Source organism: Nansenia antarctica (genome assembly GCF_963989245.1).
Source record: "Nansenia antarctica genome assembly, chromosome: 6".
Taxonomy (NCBI): Eukaryota; Metazoa; Chordata; class Actinopteri; order Argentiniformes; family Microstomatidae; genus Nansenia; species Nansenia antarctica.
This window is the reverse complement of record NC_137676.1, coordinates 17,401,182-17,411,377: the sequence shown is the minus strand read 5'-3', so window position 1 is coordinate 17,411,377 and position 10,196 is coordinate 17,401,182. Positions and strand designations below refer to the sequence as shown.

The 10,196-nt window shown below is 48.8% G+C and overlaps 1 pseudogene across 1 annotated transcript in view; it reads left to right on the top strand.

Annotated features, from left to right (window-relative positions):
- Positions 1-10,196, top strand: part of LOC308160348 (cadherin-4-like) — a 254,557-nt pseudogene that overhangs the window by 224,515 nt on the left and 19,846 nt on the right. Inside the window, exon 9 of the transcript in view lies at positions 4,132-4,384. The product of the transcript in view is annotated as a cadherin-4-like (transcript). The remainder of the gene's footprint in view (positions 1-4,131; positions 4,385-10,196) is intronic.

Here is a 10,196-nt window from a genome sequence, read left to right as displayed (position 1 = left end):
GGAACAGATTTATGAGACAGATTTGGAATTGCCTGAAGTCTGGCGACGCATTGACCCCACCAGATGCTGGATATCTTCTTTGGTGATGCTCTGCCAGGCCTGTACTGCAGCCACTCCTCAGTGTTGTTTTGTTTTGAGGTCTTTTTGCCTAAAATCTTATCATCAGGAAATGAAATGCATGTTCAATTGCATTTGAATCTGAAGATTGACTTGGCCAGTCAAGACCGTTGATTTTGGCAAGCTAACATTTTGGCTATGTTTCTGATCTTTTTTTCCAGCCTCATAATGGCTTTGGTCCTCCTGTGGACAGACATCAAAAGCAAACTCCAAAGGCAAATCCAAAGCCTAGAATCAATACTAGACATTGACAGCTCTCTTATGCCTACACAAGAGATGTGACGGAACACACCTGACTAACCAGAAACACACAATCCAAGTGTCTCATACTTTTGGGTACCCTAAAATAGGGGGACTCTGCATACATGTTTTGTAATTTCTGAATGGTGAAACCACAAACCAATATTATGTACAAGTGTGAAGTCAAACTAGTAACTACTAAACTGTAGAGCCCCAAAATGCTTCACTGCCCCTTTATTTACGCACTCTATGTTTCCAGAAATTACCCAGGTCTTGCTGTTGTTGCCTATGTTAAACGTTTTTGTCAACGTTGATGCCAAAAGTGCTCCATACGAGAAGGAGTCATGCAGCAGAACTTGTAATTAATTCAGTAATTAGCACTGACAGAAACAGCAAGAAACCGTAAAAAAAAGAAATACTGGTATATCTTGTTAGATGTACTATAGCCTAGCCGAAATGAAAACAGCTTTGGTTCCTCAACATTGGCTTTGCAGCATTCAGATACAAAATCACAATAATAAAGTAAAGTAAAATAAGTAATAATAAAGTAGTAAAGTAATATAGTGATGGTAGTACCAAGTCACACTACCGTGGCTTCAATAGTGCAAAATGCTGTGCAAAGTACAATAAGATGAAATGCAACACAATAGCAGTGCAAGTAGTTAAGTAGTCAAGTAGTGTACAAGTAACCCAGTCGTGTGCACATAGTTATATAATAATCGGACTCCTACAGCATGTTTCTGTATGTGCACAGATATGATGTTTACCAAAGGAACCCGGCAGGGCCTGGGGGGTGTTCCTCTCGTTCTTCTCCCTGACTGTGTGGAACGCTGAGCTCATACCCTACAATAACATTTAGAGGGACAGCAATAACACCTCTTTTAATTCCCCCTGGTACCTCCAGCACCCCCAGAGTTTTGGCATTTTAGTGCTCTTCATTATCTCTTAGATGACTGCCTTTTAATAATCCTTTTCCTCTCCACATCGCCATCTCCCCGATGCCACACTCAGAGGGCAGGCGGACCGTAAGTTTGCCGTATCAACCCATGGGAGGCTATCGGGGAAGTCAGGAAATGAGAGACACCCCCACCCCACCATCCCCCCCCCCCCCACCCCTAACAAGTAAACAGGCAGGCTTTGACTCTCTCTGGGGAGCGGAGCCCGGAATGGCTACCGACTCTTATCGGTTTCACATCTGACAACCTGTGAGACATACTGTAGGTAGCGGAGCGACGTCACATCACTGCATGCATTTGAATTAATGCTGAATATGTTTACTCAAGGTCTCTCCAGTCTCTCTCTCTCTCCCCCCCCCTCTCCCCCCTCTCTCTCTCTCTCCCCCCCATCTCTCTCTCTCTCCCCCCCTCCCTCTCTTCCCCCCCTCTCTCTCCCCTCTCTCCCTCTCTCTCTCTCTCTCTCTCTGTCTCTCCCTCTCCCCCCCCCTCTCTCTCCTCTCTCTCCTCTCCCCCCTCTCTCTCCCCCGCCTCCCTCTCTTCCCCCCCCCTCTCTCTCTCTCCCCCCCTTCTCTCTTTCTCTCTCTCCCCCTTCCTCTCTTCCCCCCCCCTCTCTCTCTCTCTGTCTCTCCCTCTCTCCCCCCCCTCTCTCTCCCTCTCTCCACCTCTCTCTCTCTCTCTCCCCCCCTCTCTCTCTCTCTCTCCCCCCCTCTCTCTCCCTCTCTCCCCCCCTCTCTCTCCCTCTCTCCCCCCCTCTCTCTCCCTCTCTCCCCCTCTCTCTCTCTCTCTCCCCCTCTCTCTCTCTCTCTCCCCCTCCACATGAGGCACATCTCCATAACACTCTGACGTGTCTCCCCCACATTTACTCAGATATGCCACCAGAGACCAGGTTCCTCATCTGTAAACAGGAGCTGAGGGCTCAGCCAGAACATAGAACATGTCACACCCTTCCACAACTCTCTGGGGAGTTCATCCATGATGGACGAGAATGGAGGCAACACACACACACACACACATACGCACGCACACACATATGCGCACACAGGCAGGCACACGCCCACACACGATTATTAACACACAAATAGATCCATTTTCCCATTTAATGAGTAATTAAGATATGGAAATCCACGTTTGTGATGAACGCAGAAGATGACAGGTGAGGTGAGAGAGCAAATCAGAGACAAAGAAAAAGAAGGAGGGAGGAGGAGAGAGGAGAGAAAACGGTGAGAGGAAGGAGAGAGGTGAGAGCTCAGTGGGGGCGGGAATGAGGAGAGGGTTGTGTAGTAGAGGATAGGGGAGGGAGGAGGAGGAAAGGGGGAGGAGGAAAGAGAGGAAAAGGACCCCTCACCCGTCTGCCTGCCCCCAGGGTGTGTATCTTAGTCTGCCTGGAGGCATGTGCCTGGACCTCCCTGTGCACCACTGAATACCACCGGCTGTGGATCAGAGAGCTTGGGAGCGCGTGGTCAGCCTCCTGATAACACACCACGGGGGAGGAGATGGTCAACATCAACCTCTCTTTTCCTCATCAACACACACACACACACACACACACACACATACTCGCGTGCGAGCGAGCGCACACACACCCATCGCACCTGTCAAATCCAATCCCCTCATCGCCCAATGCCGCTTGATTATGAATGCTTTTTATATCGCGGCGGTGTCCGTTCAGTGATAACACTAAGGAGAAACAACACACACACAGATGTGTCTAAGTCATTACCGTCACCATCAAAAGTACCAGACCAAAGCCTCGCGGCGCTAAATCATCAACCGTGATAATATATCTATACATACACGTCGCCGACATCACCTACAACACGCAACATATTTGTTCAAGGCTTTTTTTTGTGTGTGTGTGTGTGTGTGTTTTTTATTTTTATTTTATTCAAACGTGTTATTGTGTGGTCTTCATTAGGAGAGCAGAGAGGCTGTCACTCTGCTTTAGGCTCCCGCAGCAAGCCGTGACGGTGTGTGTGGGTGGCTGCAGCAGCCTCTCTGACACACACACGCACACACACACACACACACGCACACACACACCCACACACAGCGGGAACAGGAGGAGCCATGACAGCCCGGCCATGAATAGTTGAAGGCCCTTGCCGTCCCTACTTAGCGTTAGGCTGGTATTACAGGTAGCGGGACCAGAGGTCCCTCTGAGTTTAGCGATAACACTGTTCCAATTGGCTCAGCCTTACCGCTCAGCCGTACCACTCTTCATTATTTCCTTTATCATCAACGCGGCTCCGCGCGCACATCCTCCTAGTAACAAGGCTGCAGGTGGATGATGGAGAAGGATGAGAGGAATGTTTAAGTGTTTTCCGGGGATATTGGTATGGGCTTTTGAGTTAGAGCGCTGTGTATTTGATTCCACTCTCGGCTTTTTCTTTTCTTTTTTTGGGGGCGCTGTCTCTCACCGCTACCCTCCTCCCCCCCTCCCCCCCCCTATCTCTTTTCTTCCTCTGAAACTGAATGTTCCTCGCCTACTCCTTTCCTCTCCTCTATCTGCTCTATTTTTTTTGTATTGTTTTCTCCCTCATCAATCTTCCTCTCTTCCTCTCTCCACCTCAGTAGCTCCTCTTTGAAGCTGTGGAGCCGATGGCCCCGTGGTTTACCAACATGGCGTATCATGCCCAGAGTTGACAGATCCTTCTTGACTTTAATGGAAATGGTGTATTAGATAGTACCTACCTGGAGGGCAAGACCTAACCAATGATTACCCCCCCCCCCCCTCTCCCTCTCTCTCACCCCTCACCTCTCCCCCCTACCGCCTCCTCTCTCCCTTCCCCCCCCCCCCCCCCCCCTCCACTGTCTCCAGCCGGTGGACTATGAGATGAACCAGGGCTTCATGTTGACGGTGGTGGTGTCCAACCAGGCCCACCTGGCCAGCGGGATCCAGTCGTCCCTCCAGTCCACGGCGGGGGTCACCATCTCCGTGGTGGACGTCAACGAGCCGCCCTTCTTCCCCACCAACCCAAGAACATCCGCTTCGAGGAGGGCGTCCCCGCAGGCACCTTCCTCACCAGCTACTCCGCCAGCGACCCAGACCGCCTGGTGCAGCAGGTCATCAGGTAACACACCCGGAATGACTTCTAACTCTACTAACTCATTTGATTATTATTATTATTATTATTATTATTATTATTATTATTATTATTATTGTTGTTATTATTATTATTATTGTTATTAATACTAGTACTATCATTGTTATTATTATTGTTGTTGTTATTATTGTTGTTGTTATTTGTCATTTAGCTGACACTTAAACTTTATCCAATGTGACTTACATTGCAATGAGTGCATGCATTTTTCAGTATATTATGGTCCCAGCGAGAATCGAACCCACAACCTAAGCGTTGTTAGCTCAACTGAGCCACAGAGGACCACTCATTTAGTGCAGAGGGTGAATATTCTCCCAAATCGTCAACATTCTAAAATGACCATGGGTGACTTTGGCTGCGTTCGTAAATTTGCTCTGGAATCTGATCAGCACTCATGGAATGCCTCTTGTCCAATCAAATTACTTGGTGCCCTTATGACGTTGAACTCAGTGTGCACTCCGGCGCTCTCAGAGCTCATTTACGAATGCAGCCTTTATTCACCAAAATGCATAAATGATGATGCTTCGTTTTTGTAGCCAATCAGAGTAGTGTTGCTAGCTAAACACCACATGAAACAATTGGCACTCTGGGCGGTGAGTGTTCCGGAACTATTTGGCAGTTGATTTAAAGTGGAGTAAAGAACAACTTGGCTGCTACAGGATTGGCACTCGACTGTGTGTACTTAACGCATAGGCCAGTCCAAGCTTCACAAAACGACAACAAAAACATGACACTGTATATCTTACAATCTTAATAATATAAAAGGTTAAAAGTCCTGATATGTTTCTGTAAACACATCTGAGGTAAAGTCGGGACCTCCTCTCCCAGTGGCAGTAGGCAGTGAAGGCCTGGTGCCATCTCATAGGCATTTAGAGAGAGAGAGAGAGAGAGAGAGAGAGAGAGAGAGAGAGAGAGAGAGAGAGAGAGAGAGAGAGAGAGAGAGAGAGATGGATGGAGGGATGGAGGAGGGATGCTAGTTCTTGGCACTACAGTGGTCCACTCTCCCAATGTTAATGCGCTAGAATGGTACTCTGCATATGGAGGGCAGGAGGTTAATGGGGGGCAATACCCCCTGGGTAATCAGAGGCGTGTGTATTATAAAGATATTGGTAGGACACACACACACACACATACACACACATACACACATAACACATGTCCACACACACTCACACACACACGCACGCACACACACACACACACACACACACACACACACACACACACACACACACACACACACACACACAGAACCTCTGGCCCCAGCCCAAAGGTCTGACACAGCATTCTGCCCAGCTGCAGTATTCTCTGGGATAAGACACTGTGGACTTAAATTTAAACCAACCTTTAAATGACCGCCTGCCATCTTCAGATATTCCTCTGGACCACTGCAGCATTGAGGCATTCATACTGCGAGGTGACCCGTGAAATTGGGATGTGACAGGAAGGGCTTGCTTTTCTAATGATTATCACGGCTTCTGATTACCATAATGGTTGATAATGGTTCTAATTATAGTTTAGTTTGATAGATAGGAGAACAAACGGAACGTTTACTTCTACTGGTGGCTTTACAATGTCTCTTGAATGGTCACGCGCGCGCGCACACACACACACACACACACACACACACACACACACACACACACACACACACACGCAAACACACACTGGGCACCTCCCAGGGACAGGGTCCAGTGTGATGGACTGTATCCATGGAGATAGCCAGCTGGGTGACAGATCATGTGACTGCGACATCATCACCCCATAACCCCCCCCCCCCATCCACACATACACACACACACACACACACACACACACACACACACACACACACACATACAGACATACAGCCAAGCCCAGAATCATCCTCACTGAGCCCTTCTCCTCTCTCTCTCTCTCTCTCTCTCTCTCTCTCTCTCTCTCTCTCTCTCCTCTCTCTCTCTCTCTCTCTCTCTCTCTTGGGAAAAGATCTAAACAAATTTGCCAGTTAATTTCACCGCAAATGAGAGTAAATTGGGTGTACATTCTAATTTAGGCAGACGCCAAAGTCACCAGCTGGGCTCTCTGTCTTGCTGCAACTCTCTCTCTCTCTCTCTCTCTGTCTCTGTCTCTGTCTCTGTCTCTGTCTCTGTCTCTGTCTCTGTCTCTGTCTCTCTCTCTCTCTGTCTCTGTCTCTGTCTCTGTCTCTGTCTCTCTCTCTCTCTGTCTCTCTCTCTCTCCGTCTCTGTCTCTCTCTCTCTCTGTCTCTCTGTCTCTCTCTCTCTCTCTCTATCTCTCTCTCTCTCTGTCTCTGTATCTCTCTCTGTCTCTCTCTCTCTCTCTCTCTCTCTCTCTCTCTCTCTCTCTAGACGCCTCTTCCTTTTTGTCATGCTCCCTCCATCCATCCCCTTTCCACTCTCTCTTTCTATCTATCTCCCTCTTATTTTCCTACAGCAGTTCTAGTTTGCAGTACATCTTAGAGATAAGTTTGTCTCGTAGAGGCACACCGTGTTCTGTCAAGGTCTGCTGCACACACACACACACACACACACACACACACACACCTACACCCAGACACACCCATTTTACCCTAACATAAGCAATTCTCCTGCTCACATGCATAGCCACAGCCAGTCGAGTAGTGTAATAGAATACATTTTCCCGTTAAACTGCAAAGATGAACCCCCCCCCACACCACACACACACACACAGACACACACATACAAACACACAGGAATGACATGAATGTTATTTGTGTAGGGAAACAAAAACACTTCTATTTTCTCATCTCTTGGCTTCTTATTTCTCCAAATATGAGCTGTATTCATTCATAATAAATGCGGATTAAGTGCTGCCAATCAACCTAACCACGTATTATCATGTTTGCAGCTATTCATTACCCAGCCTATCTCCTTGCACAATCACTGACGAGATCAGTTAGTGTTCAAAGTCTCTCTTTTTTCCCGTTTGTTGACGAATGAAATCATGAAACTTTTGATTGGAAAGTTTGTTTTCTGTTTTCTCGGCTTCAATATGGTTTGAGTTACCATGGCCATTTCCTGATAGTTTGTGAAAGAAGCGACGTGTGTTTTTTGTTATAGACGTGCCGCTCACGTCTTACTGCTGTGTGTCATTTTTGGGGCGTGTTGTCTGTGCAAAATGTGGCTATTGGTGGTGACACCAGAGAACAGAGCTATGAATAGTGGAGGGAAAGAGGGAAGGATTGGAGAAGGGCAAAAAGGAGGAGCAGAAAAGATACGAACGAAAATAGAGCGGTGTATTAAGAGTGTGAGACAAAGGTGTGGAAGCCCGAGGGAGGGTCGGAGAGTTGAAAGGAGGTTTGGGGGGTAGAACTGGACAGCTTTAGACTGGAGGCAGGAGGTCATGTTGGGTTGAGGGTGTTCAGGGACAGGACATGGTGTGGGATGGTTGGGGAGAGAAGGAGGAGGAGGATGGAGGAGGAGGAGGAGGAGGAGGATGGAGGAGGATGGAGGGTAGAGGATAGAGGAGGAGGAAAGAAGAGGAACCAGACATCCACCTGTCAGATCCAGGCGTAGGATTCGGAGATGTACGCATAAATGATTAAACCGCACCACCCTGCAAGGCCTTGAGGACTAGACCTAGACATGTATTTTTCATTTCAAGGGATGCGGTTTGAAAAATACATGTTCTCCTTCTCCTCTACCGGTGTCTTGCGTGCCTCACCCACCCGGCTTCATAACACAGTTAATCGAACTCACAGCTCTCACAACCACCCAACAACCAGGAGAAGGAAGTTGCACTCACTATGTGGGAGGCCTTGAGAATGTTCTAGCGAAAACAACTGAGACGATAGTTAAACTTTTTTTTTTTTTCAGGAAAAAAAAAATGTCTGGCTTTGTCTGTCTGTGAAAGTATGCCAGGACAAACAAGGACTGTTTGCCAACCAATCAGCACCAAGGGAATGATACCGTATTTCATTATCTGTTGGCCGGCGCTACTGCCAATCGCTCAGGCAGTATTGTTACAACCCCCCCCCCCCCCCCCCTTCCGAGCTGTCCGTACTGTAAACAACCAGGACAACATCCACTCTTCCCTGCCGACGTTGAAAGACATCACCCTGTCCCCGGGACGACACGAGGAACCGGCGCGCTTTAATTAAAATCCCCTCCAGAAATCTGACATTAAAAAACAGAAAATTAATTAAGAGGAAGTGATTTTTAAAACGAGCCGACGAGATTGAATATTCCGCCGCTCTCAGGACCGGACCTCACTGAGGTGCCCTTTATCTGCCCGATTGTTTAAGAAAAATGACTAATTACAGACTGGGATCGTTCTCTTCTTCAATGGCGACGGAAATTGGCGCGCACTGGAGGACTATTATGCCAGTAATATACTACGTATACGTTTTATTATCATCTGCGATGAAGCGCTGTTTGGGGGGGGACTTAATTAAAGTGCTGTGTTGGAGTGAGGGCTGGGCACTCGGGAGCAGACCTTTGTGTAATGCCTCTTTATCATCAGAGGCCTCTAATCCACTCTGAATGTGTTAGCAGATAGCAGAGCGGCAGAGAAAAGAAAATGACCTAGTCTTTTAGTGACAAGTGACAACAAAAGCGCTGAGAGGGGAAAGGTGTGTCTCTCTTCCTCTCTCCTCTCTCCTCCCTCCTCCTCCTCCACTCCCCCCCACCCCCCTCTCTGTTTCTCTGTCATTCGCACACGCTCTTCGACTCTCACTTTCTGCGCACAAGCCTCCCGATCCCACCCTGTCTTCTCTCTCCCAAAACCTCTATGTCCCTCCCTCTCTCTTTGCTTACCCAGCCTCAGTCAATCTCTCCTCAGACATGACTGCCCTCTACTGGCCACTAAGAGTACAGAACCGATACGACAGTTAACACGTGTGTGTGTGTGTGTGTGTGTGTGTGTGTGTGTGTGTGTGTGTGTGTGTGGGTGTGTGGGTGTGTGTGTGTGGGTGTGCGTGTGTGTGTGTGTGTGTATGTGCATGCATGTGTGCATGCCTGTGTGTGTGTATGTGTGTGTGTATGTACATGCATGTGTGCGTGCGTGCCTGTGTGTGTGTATGTGTGTGTGTTTGTGTGTGCATGCATGTGTGCGTGCATGTGTGTGTAAATGTGTGTGTGTGTGTGTGCGTGTGTGTGTGTGCCTGCGTGTGTGTGCCTGTGTGTGCCTGTGTGTGTGTGTGTGTGGTGTGTGTGTGTGTATATATGTGTGTGTGTGTGTGCCTGTGGGTGCCTCGAGCCTCCGTGACCACTCAGGAGTGTGGGAATGCCTGTTATCCCTCAGATCCTGTTCCCCAGGCCACAGAGAGCCTGGGATACAGCTTGCTTCCTGCTGCGAAAATCCTGCCTCTCTGCCTCTCTCTCTCTACAGGGGAGGGGAGATTGCTCCCTCTATCCCTTCGTGCAGCCAGGCCTGGACTCTCCCCCACACACACACGCAACACACATGCACACCGCTACGCTAACCCACAGGAGCCTGTACCATGGGATATGGTAGGGACAGGGGCAGGGAGAGGGACAGGGACAGGGGCAGGGAGAGGGACAGGGACAGGGACAGGGACAGGGACAGGGACAGGGACAGGGACAGGGAGAGGGACAGGGACAGGGGCAGGGACAGGGGCAGGGACAGGGACAGGGACAGGGGCAGGGACAGGGACAGGGAGAAAGACCAGAAGGGACACATTTATAAGCATGTTTTTACGGAAATTCCAAGTGAATAGACATATCCTTTTTGAGAACGGCATGGAGCCCCACCCCCTTCTGCGGCGGCGGTGGCGAAGGAGGCGTTGCAGAGAGTGCATGGT